This window comes from Gymnoscopelus microlampas (genome assembly GCF_963454915.1).
Source record: "Gymnoscopelus microlampas genome assembly, chromosome: 19".
NCBI lineage: Eukaryota > Metazoa > Chordata > Actinopteri > Myctophiformes > Myctophidae > Gymnoscopelus > Gymnoscopelus microlampas.
This window is the reverse complement of record NC_139956.1, coordinates 16,155,101-16,171,367: the sequence shown is the minus strand read 5'-3', so window position 1 is coordinate 16,171,367 and position 16,267 is coordinate 16,155,101. Positions and strand designations below refer to the sequence as shown.

General features: G+C 42.8%; 1 protein-coding gene across 1 annotated transcript in view; it reads right to left on the bottom strand.

The window, feature by feature from the left end:
- Positions 1-4,160, bottom strand: part of kdm6ba (lysine (K)-specific demethylase 6B, a) — a 142,917-nt gene extending 138,757 nt beyond the window's left edge. The window contains exon 1 of the mRNA XM_084042268.1: positions 4,065-4,160. The gene's annotated coding sequence lies outside the window, so the exon portion shown is untranslated. The remainder of the gene's footprint in view (positions 1-4,064) is intronic.
- Positions 4,161-16,267: the final 12,107 nt, after the last annotated feature.

Genomic DNA, 16,267 nt, shown 5'->3' with positions numbered 1-16,267 from the left:
CCCTAAATGAGGCCCTTATTGATGAGGTCATCGTCTGCTAGGTCAGTCACATTGACGAGGGGAGAGAGAGAGAGAGAGAGAGAGAGAGAGAGAGAAGCAATGAGGAAGATATTGACAAATTAAATTAAATTGAGAGCTACAGTGGCTACAGTAAAATCCAGAGCCGGATTTATACTTTGTCACACAACGGTGTGGCACCCTGAAAATAGCCGATCTACAAGCTCACGCTGCGATGTGCTGTGAGCTTGTAGATCGGCTATTTTAGGCACGCGACAGCGTCATGAGACAGAGCAGAAATGAAGCATTTTCATGTTAATTTGTACACCATCAGGGCTGAATATACATAAAGGGTTGCGTAGCTTTAAACCCATGCGAACAAGACCAAAACAACTCTAGATCAGGGGTCTTCAACAGGGGTTCCCGGACCCCTAGGGGGTCCTCAGAGTTACTACAGGGGGGCCACCAAATCTTTGTGTGATATTTTTTTTTTTAACCCTAGCATCCCTTTTCTGAGGAAAACTTTACCAAAAATAGCAGATCTACAAGAACTTGTAGGTCGGCTATTTTTGGCAAAAAGGTATAGGTGTAGAGGGAAAAAAGAGCTGACCAAGTAAACAAAATAAGTTTAATCTGAAACACAAGTTTATACAATATAGAAGGGGGTCCCTGCTTCATCTCTTTCTCAGCTAGGGGGTCCTTGGCCTGAAAACGTTGAAGACCCCTGCTCTAGGTAATGTGCAAATACATTTGGTGCAAAACTCACTCAAATGCAGAGGTGGAAAGTAACTAAGTACATGTACTCAAGTACTGTACTTAAGTACAATTTTGAGGTATTTTTTACTTTACTGGAGTATTTCCAGTTTTCAGTACTTTTACTTCTACTCCACTACATCTCAGAGGCAAATATTGTACTTTTACTCCTCTATAATTATTTGTAAACTTTAGTTACTAGTTACTTTTCAGATATAAATTATGATATTATGAAACATACATTAACCACTTTAGCACTATTTTATACCTAGGCTATTTGAAATCGCATCACGACGCGTTGTGAGCTTGTAGATCTGCTATTTTCAAATATTTTAGTACTTTTACTTTTGGTACTTTAAGTACATTTTGATGCCAATACTTTTGTACTTTTACTCCAGTAATTTTTTTATTCTGGACTTTTACTTGTAGCAGAGTACTTCTACATTGCAGTATTGGTACTTTTACTTAACTCATTCACTGCCAGAATTATTTCCGGCCGTGTTTGAACACTGCCATATTTTTCATTGAAAAAAAAAAGTACTCAGGAGCCGAGATACAGAATTTTTAAGTTTTAAGTTAACAAGGAAGTGGATGGGAGTCTATATCTTCGAAAAATCATATCTCCTTGGTCTTTGGGTCAAAAAAAAAAAAAAAATCTAAAAAAAAAAATAAAATAAAAAAAAAATATTTTTTATTTTTTTATTTTTTTAAAAAGTCGTTTTAGTCGTTCTTGGCAGGCATGGCTTATGGACAGAAGTCGTTTTAGTCGTTCTAGGCAGTATATGAGTTAAGTAAAGAATTTGAGTACTTTTTCCACCACTGCTCCAATGCAAAAAAAGTGACATTCACAAACTCCAGCACTAACAGACACGCTGTTAAGAGTGAAGATTATTCTAACGTCTCAATTCCTCAAATGCATTTGGAGGAGGTCTTCGTGGAAGTCTTTTTTTGGCACCCATGACATATAAAATGAGGCATGCCAAGATGATCAACAAAGCTATAACTAACTAACGACAGTGTGTGTTCAAAAACTAAGAGAAAATGTCCTTTAGTTATTATTACCTATTACGTACAGTACGTGTTACATGTCTAAAGGCCCACACCAGTGCAATTCCTTAAGTTGCTACTGCAACTCCCTGCAACCATTATCCCCGCAAATGGCACCAGTCTGCAACTGGTCAGTCCACACCGCTGAAATGGTCTCTAAAGCGGTTTTGTTGCAAGGAGTTGCGTTAGTGTGGACTGGCCTTTATTGTGATAAAAGATAGACAATTACCAGACATTTTTAAATGATTGCAATATGGAACAGAATGACATCACTTGAAACCGAGGCAGGCAGGCATGCAGACAGAGCCTTGAGGATCTGAGCAGTGTGATTGCTGCACTGTCGACTCACTGCCGTCCAAGTTGCATACGATATAGGGTGGAAATCAGTTCTCTCTCTCTCTCTCCGTCTTTCTCTTCGCTCTCTTGCTCTCTCTCCCCCCTCTCTCCCTCCCTCCGTCTCTCTCCCCCCCTGTCCTCGTTCTCTCTCTCCCCCTCTCTCCTCGTTCTCTCTCTCTCCCCCCCGTCTCTCTCTCCTCTCTCTTGCTCTCAACCCCCCCTCTCTCCTCATTCTCTCTCTCTCCCCCCGTCTCTCTCTCCTCTCTCTTGCTCTCTCCTCGTTCTCTGTCTCTCCCTCCGTCTCTCTCTCGCTCTCCCCCCCTCTGTCCTCGTTCTCTCTCTCTCCCCTCTCTCTCTCTGTCTCTTCATTATCAGCCACGTGCAGTGCAAGGCTGGATGATGAGAAGTCGACAGTGATCACAGTCAGAATAAGCTGGAGCTGTCATCTTGCTCTATGGAAAACAGGCATCAACTACACTTACACACGCACACACACACACACACACACACACACACACACGCAAGACGGACAAACATGATAAACACACGCGAAGGGACAAACATAATCATAAACGCATCACTTACACACATAGAAACACACATAGCACATACACACACATTACAGAAAAGTCGTGAGGCTCATTCACTGACTCTCCCTCTCTCTCTCTCTCTCTCTCTCTCTCTCTCTCTCCCTGTCCCTCTCTCTTCCTCTCTCTCTCTGTCTGTCTCATTCCTTTGCACCCAGGATACAGTTGAGGGTGAATGACGCGCATCACTCTGTATGGCAAGCATTCTGTGAGCCAAGCTCCTTCAATCTGCCTTCAATCACTTTAGACCAGACTAGACACTTTAGAGAGAGAGAGAGAGAGAGAGAGAGAGAGAGAGAGAGAGAGAGAGAGAGAGAGAGAGAGAGAGAAAGAAAGAGAGAGATGCACAGTCATTCCTCCCTTCAGAGTAAGTATCATCCCCTCCTCTGACCTGAAGCTACCTGACAGACAAACAGGAGGAACCATTACAGACAGACAGACAGACAGACAGACAGACAGACAGACAGGAGGAACCATTATAGACAGACAGACAGACAGACAGACAGACAGACAGACAGACAGACAGACAGACAGACAGACAGACAGGAACCATTATAGACAGACAGACAGACAGACAGACAGACAGACAGACAGACAGACAGACAGACAGACAGACACACAGACAGACAGACAGACAGACAGACAGGAGGAACCATTATAGACAGGCAGACAGACAGACAGACAGACAGACAGACAGACAGACAGACAGGAGGAACCATTATAGACAGACAGACAGACAAGACAGATTGGAAAAAGGCAGGCAGACACTAACTATATACTTTAAAATGTTTTAAAATGTCAAACATTTTCTAAATCCGACGAAAGCAGCAGATCTACAACATCACAAGCGAAGTATAAAACAGGGCTTAAGTGGTCTTAATGCTGACAGATAAAAGGGAGCAAGGGGCTGAAGACAGACAGACAGACAGACTGTATTACAAGTATTTCACCTTGGTCTAATATCGGAACCTTAAAATATCCGTTCCCAAAAACGCGCAGTAACGTGCTCCACAATAAACATTGAACACGTGTGCCTGTGACACGCAAACGTACGCACGCACGCACGCACGCACGCACGCACACACACACACACACACACACACACACACACACACACACACACACACACACACACACACACACACACACACACACACACACACACACACACACACACACACACACACACACGCCGCTCCAATCCAAACAAACACACGTGCCGCCGCTGATGCAACTTATTAAAACCAACATCCTCGTCTCCTCTCCCATCCTCTCCTCCTCAAGCGATCTCTCCCTCTCCTCCATCCGCCTCAGTCTCTCCACAAAGTCCACACAGTGTCTTACCTCACTGTGCGTCTCCTGTCCTCCTCTCCTCTTCGGGCTCCTCTGAACTGCGACTGTGTCCCGCTCTCCTCTCCTCTCCTCTCCTCTCTCCAGGGGGGACACAGGAGAACCGGGGACGTGCCAGTGGTACCAGCGCCGCCGTGCGCTACTGCGGTGCTTCTGCTCTCCAAGAAAACCCAAGGAGGAACGAGAGAAAAGCGAGAGAAACGGAAATAGCAGAGGAGAAAAGAGAGAGAGAGAAAGGACACTTTAGCTAAGGATGCGTTACTCCTATTCCTCAGAAACATCAGCATGTGTGTGTGTGTGGGTGACTCTCTCTCTCTCTCTCTCTCTGTCTGTGTATTATTGAAACTGGTCTATTTTTATACCACTGCACAGCAGTGAGTTGATGCAGAGAGGGGGGGGGGGTAGAGTCAGGGAGAGAAATGGGGAGATTGGGAGAGAGAGAGAGAGAGAGGAATGGATGGAGGGAGGGAGGGAAGAGAGGGGGCGAGACAGAGACAGGGCAAGAGACAGAAAGAGAGAGGGAGAGGGGGGGGAGAGAGAATGGAGGGGGGCTTCTTTTCCAATAAAATGACCACACACAGTATGACCATTTCAAACACCAACAAACTATGTGTGCACATGTGAACATGTGTGTGTGTGTGTGTGTGTGTGTGTGTGTGTTTGTCTTGTTTAAACATCCTGTACATAGCCCCTGTGTCGGATAAGTGGACACACACGCACGCACGCACGCACGCACGCACGCACGCACGCACGCACGCACGCACGCACGCACGCACGCACGCACGCACGCGTGAATGTGAAGACACAACATTTCAGACCGCCATCCCTTTCACACACTGTTTCATCTAAACAACATATTTCTGGGTGGACTCAGCCGTGGACTCTGTGTTGTAAATTGTTTTGGTCTGTCACACTTCATTTGACTAAAACTATTTTCACGCCCATTTCCCCTCGCTGGCTTCGTGACCTTATTGATGTGCGCTGTGCTGTTAGAGAATGTGCGTCAAGGCCAATATAACATAGCCTCGGAAACCCATGGCTTTTTTTTAATATAACATGAATACAGCCTTTTCACTTTCCCCCAAATTAAATACCAGAAATAGTTTTATTTCTGTGGCTTTTTTTACATTGTGTTACATTGTGTTACATTGTGGCAAAATCAGCTTTCATGGCTTCTCTCTGCATTTCCTATCTCTCTCCATTATCGCTGTCTATAAAGGCTTAAAAATGCCCCCAAAATACCTTTTTAACCCTTTAAGACCAGGAAATCATTTGTCATTTTAAGATTTCTTTGGCTATTCAAAAATAGCAGATCTACAAGCTCATAGCGCGGCACCGAGTGCCGCGCTATGAGCTTGTACTTCTGCTATTTTTTTAAATTGTGACAATTTGTGCACATCTTGGAATGTATATTTTCTAAAGCGAACATTTGTAAAATATTTAGTTCCAGGGACCCCCAGAAGCAAAGATTTGAGATACAAATGTCCGCTTAAAAAAAAAAAAGCTTGTATATGCTATTTTTAAGCTTGTATATGCTATTTTTTAATAGCCAAAGAAATCTAAAATGACAGAGATGCGTTCCGGGATTGAATGAGTTTAAGAAGAAAAAAAATAATAATCAGCTTTGATTATGAATGGTAAATGGTGCATTTATATAGCGTTGTTTATTCAAAGGGCTTTAGTGCATTACATTCCTGTCATGATGCAATCAAACCCAATGGAACACAGGTGTACACTATCAATCAATACATACCGAATGACAATGTCTAAATTACACATTAAACTTCGAGCCGTCACGATAATTAAATTTTACTTGATGATTAATTGTCACAAAGAATTGAGATAAACGATTTAATTGCGTTTTTGGCATTGAAAATTGGAACATATAAATATAAATTCTGTTTGCCGCTTAGAAATAAATTGCAGATATGACAAATAACTTAGAAATGACTGACATAATATAACGTTATACTTTCAAAGTATTTTTGCTTCTTTTGTGTGACACTGTAGTAGGACAAAGTAGGTCATTCATTTACAAACATAAAATGCAACAGCAACGCAATCTTTGAACAGTCTATGACTGACAGTGTCATTTCGAGAGCCGTTTCATTATACCATGACTTCCTCACTCACTGAGCACAGAAGCAACAGACAAAGGTGATGGACAATATTTGGACTCATATCATGGACTGCATCTCCCAACCCAAGGTTCTACCAAAGTTCAACCTCCCTGAACGGGAAAGCACCTGTCATTTTAGATTTTAACCACTTTAACCATTATTTTATACATTGGCTATTAAAAAACAATAGCAGATACATCTGCCATTTTTGAATAATCATGAAAATGTGTGCAAATCTTTGAATATATATATTTTTTTAAGCGAACATTTGTAACTCAAATCTTTGCTTCTGGGGGTCCCTGGAAGTAAATATATATTTTGAGAATGGAGTCCACGTCAAATACATATAATTTTGGGGGTCCTTGACATGAAAAAGTTTGAGAACCACTGATATTATAGCAACAGAAGTGTTTCAGAAAACTGTTAGGATTTAGAACCTAACGCGTCGCTTTTACTTCGGGTATCCTTCAAGTATATTTTGATGCCAATATACTTTTGTGCTTTTACAAAAGTAAATCTTTGAATACAGGACTTTTACCTGTAACAGAGTATTTCTACATCGTGGTAATGCTAGTATAACTTTGGTAAAAATTCCACCACTGACTGTGAGTATAAAAATGGACAGATATGCGTTTGGCTGTGTACCTACTAGCCAGTACCCACATGTTTGTGTGTGTGTGTGTGTGTGTGTGTGTGTGTGTGTGTGTGTGTGTGTGTGTGTGTGTGTGTGTGTGTGTGTGTGTGTGTGTGTGTGTGTGTGTGTGTGTGTGTGTGTGTGTGTGTGTGTGTGTGTGTTTGCACAATGGAAGATGGAGAAAAGCCTTTGCAGCTGGGTTCCACAAACCAGCCAAACAACACAGATAGAATAAACACACGCACATATGCAAACTCTCTCTCACACATATACGCATATTGTCCTCTCTGTCGGGTGGAAACCTCATATATGTTACTTTTCAGGATTCAAATAAAAAAATAGCAAAAAGTAGCAGATCTACAAGTTCAAAGCGCGGATGCTTTTGTGTGACGCTGTAGTGTGCTCAAGTAGGGTGTTAATTAACAAAGAAACACAAACACTTTGTTGGATATGGATGGAGATGAGAGGTTTCTGCCCAACAGCAACGATATGCAAACTATGCAAACACACACGCACGCACGCGCACACACACACACACACAGACACACACAGACACACACACACAGAAGAGGGGCATGTACTGATAACCTAAATGAAGCCAGTGTGGGTGAGCTAAGAGCCAGCTGGGGTTTCTGCCTTTGATGTTGTCTTCTCTCACACACACACACACACACACACACACACACACACACACACACACACACACACACACACACACACACACACACACACACACACACACACACACACACACACACACACACACACACACACACACACACACACCTGTAATTGCTTTGTTTTCACATGAGTTGTGCGTGCGTGTTCCTCTCATCATCCATCCTTCCTTCTCTCATCCCTCTCTTTCTCTCCCTCCTTCCGTCCATAATTCACACAACGCCAGCAACTGTCTGCAAACAAAATTATGAATGAATGATTGGGGACCGTGGGACGATCACGGTGTGTGTGTGTGTGTGTGTGTGTGTGTGTGTGTGTGTGTGATGTCATCTCTCGGGGAAGCCGTGCTCTATTAGCCGAGTTTGATTCATAAGCGATTCTCACAGCCCTTTGCATCATGCGCGCACATGCGCACATGCGCACACACACACACACACACACACACACACACACACACACACACACACACACACACACACACACACACACACACACACACACACACACACACACACACACAAAACCTCAAAAAAGTGCTGCTATTTGCTTCCCAAGCGCTGTGCCAAGTTACGCTTTCCTAAACCATTCCTAACAGCAAATTAACATTTTGGTGGTTTTGTAAAGATATTTGCTAGTGACACAGCTCTGTTTACACTACTCTTTATCCCCGTTTGTGCATCATTTCTCAGTTCAGATTGTTTTTATTTGACACTTGCTTTGGCAATGTAAATGTATGGTTTCTGATGCCAATAAAGCTCCTTTGAATTGAATTGAGAGGAGAGACAGAGAGAGAGAGAGAGAGAGAGAGAGAGAGAGAGAGAGAGAGAGAGAGAGACAGACCGACAGACAGACAGACAGACAGACAGACAGACAGACAGACAGACAGAAAGAGAGAGAGAAGGTGGAGTGATGAATGAAGACGGGACAGGAGAGCAGGGGAGGTGAGAGGCAACAGTGTAGCGTAATTTATACCTTGTCGTTCATACGACGGTGTCGTGTGCCAAGAATAGAAGCATGTGTAAGTGACACCGTCGTACGACGAAGTATAAATCAGGCTTTAGGCTGACACATATAAGACATGGACAAAAGTGACAGCTAGGTCGGCTACGCACACGCACGCATGCACACACACACACGCACAAGTTCATAAAGAGTGAAATTCTGTTGCTACGGACAAACAAGTGTGAGGTGAGAACAGTGGTGGATAGTAACTAAGTATATTTACTCAAGTACTCTATTTAAGTACAAATTTTAGGTACTTTTACTCTACTTGAGTACTTCTACTGCACTTCTACTCTACTTTTCTTCTATTTTCGATACCAATTTGACATATTTGAGTAACTTTACCGTGGCGCTGTAAATAGGTATATTTTGATGCCAATACGTTTGTACCTAAGTTTTAATATAATGCATGCCCTTTAATCGTAACAGAATAATTTCATGCTGTGGTTTTGCTACTTTTACTGAAGTAAAAAAAGAAAAGTAAAAAGACTACTTCTTCCACAGAGAGAGAGAGAGAGAGAGAGAGAGAGAGAGAGAGAGAGAGAGAGAGAGAGAGAGAGAGAGAGAGAGAGAGAGAGAGAGAGAGAGAGAGAGAGAGAGAGAGAGAGACACACGGGGGGGGAAGAGATAGAGAGAAAGCCGAGGCAGAACAAAGACAGGATGAGAGACAGGAAACAGGAAACGTGGAGGAGGAATGGAAGGAAGGAGGGAGGCCTCACAGAACGCAGGGAGGAAGGAGAGGAGGAAGGAAAGAGGGGGCAGACAAACAGAAACATATGGAGAGAGAGAGAGAGAGAGAGAGAGAGAGGACAGCTTTGTTTCCGTCTGCTGGTCGTGGGATGATGATTACGTACCATATTCCTCCTGGAATAGATAGTGTTGACAACTAACACATAATGGCTCATTCATTGTGTTTCCATTCACCAGTTTATGATTATAGTTTATATTATATAGGATTTGATACGTTCACACAGCATGACAAAGTAGGACATTTATTTAATTTAAAAAAAAGTGATAATAAAATGTTGAAACATGGAGATACAGGTTGCTGCCCGATAGCGACAACATGATATCTGATGTATTATCTGATATGAAACAATATATTATGTTTTATCTAAAATATCAGTTGCAATAGCTAGTATAACATCTGATATAATATATCATATCTGATGCAGAGTCCTGCAAAGGGCGGGGGACCCGCGCATACCCGACGGGTACCCGCGTTTGACGGGTGAAAACGGGTGAAAAATACACTTGTATAAGTTCACGGGTACGGGGAGGGGCGTTCTTCACTTGATTTCTGAACAAACGTGACCACTGAATGTAGCGCTGTTGTTGAAGGCTGCTATCTTTTTCAGCATATTTCAACACACTTTTAAATTCAGTGACTGTCTGTAGGCTATTTACATTTCACTCTGCATGTAATCACAGGTAAACGGGCGGACAACGGGTCCATTATTTGACGGGCGGAGCGGTCTAGTTCGTATTTTGAAATAAACACGGGTGACGGGTCGTTCTACGGATCTGATTATTGACGGGCGGGGCGGGCGCAGGTTCTCAAAATTGGACCCGTGCAGGACTCTGATCTGATGTTATGTCTGATACTGTATGGGATATACGTGATGTTATACGTGATGTTATCTGATTTGATATCTGTTGCTGTATCTGATGACGTTATATATATATTTTTTTTTTATCCCACGATCTTGCAACCCTTTTTCACCCAGTGCCAATTGTCTAAGTGATCCTGGGCGCTACACTCCTCCCGCCAGCCTAGGGAGCCCCAGAGCCGAGCTCATGCATGAGAGCCAACTGACCTTCTTATCACCTGACAGGAGGGAGGTTCCCTGGTTAGACGTAGTGCGTGGAAGGAACACGTTATTCAAACCAGTTCCTTTCTCCTCCATCAGGCGCCCCGGCTGACCAGGGGGAGGAGGTATAGAGACCAGGATTACTACATGTTTTTGTGAGGGTATTAACTACCCTAGGAGACACGGGGAGAACATGCAAACTCCACACAAGAGTAGGCCCTTTCACCAACCCCACCTAAGGGTATGGGCGCTGATGACGCGGAGGATAGGACACGCCCCCCCCCCCCCCCCCCCCCAGCGATGACGTTATATTTGATGTTATATCCCTGGACATCTGACTCAATTCAATGTCACGCTAGAAGACAGGGCTCACCATGGCTATACATGCTTCATGGCATTCTGCACATGTAACATTAAATACGGCTGACATTACAGTTTGTGACTGGAGGGCAATACTACTCGATGGTTTTCGATCGCGTACGGATATCTGTGACCGTACGGTTCTGTGACAATAAACGACTCCTGCTTGACTGACATTAACCTACATTTGTGTGTGGGGTTAACCCATTCAATCCGGGAACGCATCTGTGTCACTTTAGATTTCTTGTGGCTATTCAAAAATAGCAGATATAGATCTGCTATTTTTGAAAAGAAATCGAACATCGTTTTAAAGCGAACATTTTCAAAGACTTCAAAAAATGTTCACGATAAAAAAAGAAACAGCAGATCTACAAGCTCGTAGCGCGGCACTCGCTATGAGCTTGGTATATCTGCTATTTTTGAATAGCCAAAGAAATGTAAAATGACACAGTTAATGCGTTCCCGGATTGAATGGGTTAAGAGACAAGTGGACATGCTATCCTGAAACCAGGCCAGCGTGTGTTGTCATGTGCGTGACATGTACACGCGCATGGCCATCAAAGGTCAACGGGGTTAAGTTATACAGTATAGTGGGAGTGGGTGGGTGACCTGATTCTGAGTCCCTGTATACCAAAGTGTGTCAGAGATGGAATGACATGTATTGACTCAACCATGCGTTTCAATACATGACGCTGTGTGTGGTGGTACGTGATGGCATGCCATACACATGCTGTATCTAGTGGTTCTAAACACCTCCTTGGGAGGGTTCCAGGGGGTCCCCAGCAAAAGTAGTTAACATAGCATTACAATCATCTTAATTTATCCATTTATACGTCGGCTATTCAAAAAAGGCAGATATACAAGCTCAAATTATTGACTTAGGAATGCGACAAAAACAAACAACCATGAATTCAAGTCTCCATGGGGTGACTAATCGATAGAAAAAAGGTAATTTTGGGGGTGAACTATCCCTTTAAGGACCACAATGGAAACTTGCTTTTACAAAATGCTTTTATCCTTTTGAATACATTTTCAATAAAGTGTTCAATCAATCAATCAATATTTTATTTTATTGACAGTTTTTTTAAAGTATAAAATATGGCCTACGTGATTAAAACCAGGAAAAGATCAGAGATCATATCCCAATATTGAAATATTGAAAATCACACGATATCTAGTCTCATATATATATCAATATAATATTGATATTGTATATTATACGGGTGGAAACCTCATACTGTACAGTATGTCCAAAACTGTTACTTATCAGAAAATGGAAAATGTGTTCCAATGGGTCCAATGTGGTTATTATTTGGTCACAAGCTCTTGTTAATACTTTTCATTGCTTAAATATTTATAAAAACAGACATGCTTGACCACTTTCACTTAATTGTTTTTAAACAATAGCAGCACTACAAGCTCACATTTTTCTTTTGTTATTTTTGTGTAGCACTGTAGTATGATGAAGGAGGGCATTCATTGATTCATAAAAAAAACATGAAAAGTAGAAAAATAGAGATGCAAGGTTTCTGCACGACAGCAACGATATCGTCTGTGTCGGGTGTAAACCTCATTATTTCCCAAACTGTAACTTTTCAGAATTCAAATATATAAAAAAATACGTTTGTGTGACGCTGTAGACTGTAGTATGACGAAGTGGGGGCATTAATTTACAAAAAAACAAAAAGTGAACATATGGAGATACTGTAAGAGGTTTGTGCCATATTCTGAGACCCAGTTCATGTGCAGATGATGATGATGATGATGATGATGATGATGGTGATGATGATGGGGACAGTGACTCTTCAGCAGGGGAGGGGGGGGGGTGCCTACGTGACACCAAGCAGCATACGCAACATTATGTAGCTCACATCGCCTGTCGGGCAAGAAACCTCTCATCTCCATATTTAAACTTTTGGTGTTTTTTGGTGAAATTGACGCCCTACTTGATCATAGTACAGCGTCACACAAAAGTAGGGGTGTGGGAATTTTGTATTTTTGTACAATGAAATTCGATTTTAAATCGAAAAAAAACGTTTTTTAATCAAGAATAGTTTTGAATCGGAAAAAAATATGTTTTTGAATCGGAAAAAAAAGTTTTTAATCAAGAATAGTTTTGAATCGGGAAAACAAATGTTTTTGAATCAAGAATAGTTTTGAATGGGGAAAAGAAATCGTTTTTGAATCGGAAAAAAACGTTTTTGAATCGAGAATCGTTTGTTTTGAAAAAAATCTGGAAAAAAAATGGAATCGTGCGTGACCCCAAGAATCGGAATTGAATCGTGATAGCAGAAGATTCACAGCCCTACACAAAAGTATCAAAAAATAGCAGATCTACAAGATTGAAAGCTTGTAGATCTGCTACTTTTGCTGTTTTTCTTTCTTTCTTTCAATCCTGAAAAGTAACAGTTTTTGGAAATATGAGGTTTTCCACCCGACAGAGACGATATTCAACTCAGCCCCTCTTCATCTAGAGAGAAACCCCCCCCCTCCCCCCCACCCTGGCCCGAATCCCTGTAGGACTGTTACATGAGCCTGAAGTCGATACACACACACAGTTTAGTATTACTATACTCGTGAGGACATCAATGTGAATGAACTTGTGGACCTGCTATTTTTGGGCGAGTGACAGCATCACACAACTAGATATAAATCAAACCTAAACCTAAACATTTTCTAACCATAAATCAAGCTATTTTCTCAAATTCTACTATATACTTGTAAGGAAATATGGCTACGCTCAGTGGTGTAAAGTAACTAAGTAAATTTACTCAAGTACTGTACTTAAGTACATTTCTTTGGTATTTTTACTTTACAGGAGTATTTCCAATTTTCAGTACTTTTACTCCTACTCCACAACATTACCACTTTTACTCCAATACAATTATTTGAAAACTTTACTTACTAATGACTTTGTAGATTTTGATTATTATCACAAAACATACATTAACCACAGGAAAATTTGAAAATAGCCGATCGACAAGGTTACAATGCGTCGTGAGCTTGTAGATCTGCTATAAAGATCTTTAGACATTTTATACATTTGAATGCTTACAATGGGACATTCTGCATAATGAGTACTTTTGTACTTTTACTCAAGTGATTTTTTAAAGTAAAAAAATGGGAGTACTTTTTCCACCACTGGCTACGCTCACAAGCGTAGTAATCCAAGTACACACACATGTGTGCACAATCTCAGACAAAGATGAAAGACAACAATGTGAGAGCAGCACGCGCACATATTGCACACATATAGACAAGACACACACGTAAGCAAGGCATAAATTAACTCCTAAAAAATAAGCATATTAACATAAGAACCAAACCTGACTTGCACACACACACACACACACAGACACACAACGATGAACGATGCACATAACAGCAGGCGTACACACACATAGGTTTGTGTGCAGGGCTCGCAGGCAGGCAGTAAGGGCCCCCAGCCCCATGCACACACAACACAACAGCAGGGCAAGCTGCATGAAATATTCAGTGAATTTTTCAACATGTGCTCTTTACCCCTCCACACGTGTAGGAGTGGAGAGAGAGAGAGAGAGAGAGAGAGAGAGAGAGAGAGAGAGAGAGAGAGAGAGAGAGAGAGAGAGAGGAGGGGGATAGGGAAGGAGGGAAGACGGAGTCAATGAGGGCAAAGACAGAGAGAGGCAGAGAGAGAGAGAGTAAGAGAGATATAGGCAGAGACAGAGAGAGCAAGAGAGAGACAGAGAGACCAAGAGAGAGAGAGAGAGGGAGAGAGAGAGAGAGAGAGAGAGAGAGAGAGAGAGAGAGAGAGAGAGAGAGAGAGAGAGAGAGAGAGAGAGGGGCAGAGAGAGATAGAGAGAGAGAGAGGGGGGCAGAGAGAGATAGAGAGAGAGTTAGAGAGACCAGCTGACTCCATTCCAAGCGACTCCCCTTAGCAACAGCCCCGGTTCAGCCTGTGCCCCATTGGCCGGCTGACAGCACGCATCACAATCCCATGCGCGGCCTCCTCAGCCAATGGGGAGGCTCCTTGCAGCTCCGCATTGTGGATTCCATGTTCACCATGGCAACACAACCCTGCTCTTATAGCCCTGGATGCCCCCCTTCCCCTACACACACACACACACACAGTCACACACACACACACACACACACACACACACACACACACACACACACACACACACACACACACACACACACACACACACACACACACACACAGAGTGCTGTACATACAGTTCAAACTTGTTCCAAGTGGAGAGATGGACCAAGCCTGAAAGCACTGTAAAACCACTGCTTCTCAAAGTCTGGTCCGGGGACGACTAGGGGGTCCAATGACTCTGAGAGTGTACAACTAACTGGAAACCAAATGGACCATTTGGTAAATTAAGGATTATACAGTGTAGATTGGGGGCCCAGAGATAAAGAAAAAGAAGGCCCTGATGCATAGCGTCTCTGTCAGGTGAAAACCTTGTATGTCCAAAACTTTTCAGGAAATCATCCCCCCCCCCACTGGATCCAATGTAGCTATTCTTTAAATGTTATTTTTGGGCTTTTACGCCTTTATTGTTGCCCTGCCAAGCCAAAGTGCAGTAACAAAGTAAGTAAGTAATAAATGTACATCTGTTCTTGTGGTAATTGTTCATCCCCCGAAATCACAAAGGCTAATTTGACCTTTGGGATACACAAATAAGTGGGTGTGTCCAAAAATGTAGTTACTGCACTTTGGCTTGGCAGGACATACAGGAAATGGGGAGAGATATGGGGAGAGACACAGAGACATATAAAGGTAGACGCATCCTCTGGCTCTGAGGCGTCTGTATGGCGGGCGCGCTTCCGATTCTGGGGGGCAAGCTGGAAACTTCCGCGTGCGTCACAGAAGGGGGCGTTCGGTAGGCCAATCAGAGGCAGGTGGGGGCGGGACAACTATATTCTAGTCCTGGAAAAGACGCGCAGTGATTGGCCAGTAGTCAACATGCTATGATTGGCGAGTGCCCGTGGCCCCTCTAATATGGCGGCCACCATACGATACAGGTCGCTCCAACGAACTGCAGAGGCCAATGAGGTATCTAGGTTTCTATATCTATGGAGTGACATGCAGCAAAGGCCGTCGGGCTCGGGACTCGAACCCGCGATGCGCTGTCAGGACCGCTACGCCAGCCATCCAGGCCTCCGATGTAGTTATTATTTAGTCACAAGCTCTTGTTAATACTTTTCAATGGTTATTTATAAACCCTCACAGACACACTTAACCACTTTGACTTTCAAAATCTTTCAAAAGAGCCAGTAGATCGGCTATTTTTGCTACGGCATGTGACACAAATGAAGTAGGGCATTCATTTACAAAATAAACTGTTTAAATATGGAGATGAGGTTTCTGCCCAACAGCAATGATATATCCTTGAAATAAAAACATAAATAACATAAAACCTTGAGAGTCACTGAAACACACCAAAAACTCACATAGTCAGCGGTCTGGGCTGCAGTCTCACTCTACAGGGAACTACATGTGCTCTCTCTCTCTCTCTCCACACCTGTGTGCGCGTAAGTGCATGTGCATATCGTGTGTGTTGACGTGCACGTGCGTGCACTCTTGTATTTCGTTGCCAT